The following is a 544-nucleotide window of genomic DNA, read 5'->3' as shown; positions in this document are numbered from 1 at the left end:
CTACACCGTGCTACACCTCCCCAGGTGTAGCACGTGGTCTGGAGTTAGCCGATTTTTCATCCTTTTTTAAACATGCAACACTCCTGCACAAAGCTTGAGAATCTGCGTAATAAATGCCAATAAAGAATAATGCATTCACGAGAAAAAGAGAAACTAATCGTCTGAACTTATACGCCATTTCGACCAGGAAACGATTTGAATCAAACAGAATATAACCAAAATATCCCACATTCCCGATACGCCAAAGTCAAGGGATATTTTTGTCGTAGACCGAAAGACACCTAGGCTGCCCTGACCGTCGGCGAGAGATTCACATGCCATTTGCAATCTTGCCGGATTTCATCAAGGTGCCATGCAACGCAAGGGTGGCTCTCGTGCAACGACTGTGTTGAGAGGGGCGATTCTGTACCTTTGAGGGTTCGCTTAAAGATGAGTGCGATTTCAATAGACATGTCATCTTTACACGAAATATAACCTAAAATGTATTTTGTGATTTTATATTTATTGTATGTGTGTGTCTATGAGTGTGTGAGAGAATGGCTGA

The sequence above is a fragment of the Penaeus monodon genome, chromosome 21, assembly GCF_015228065.2.
Source record: "Penaeus monodon isolate SGIC_2016 chromosome 21, NSTDA_Pmon_1, whole genome shotgun sequence".
In the NCBI taxonomy this organism is placed as follows: Eukaryota; Metazoa; Arthropoda; class Malacostraca; order Decapoda; family Penaeidae; genus Penaeus; species Penaeus monodon.
Note: the sequence above shows the minus strand (reverse complement) of the source record.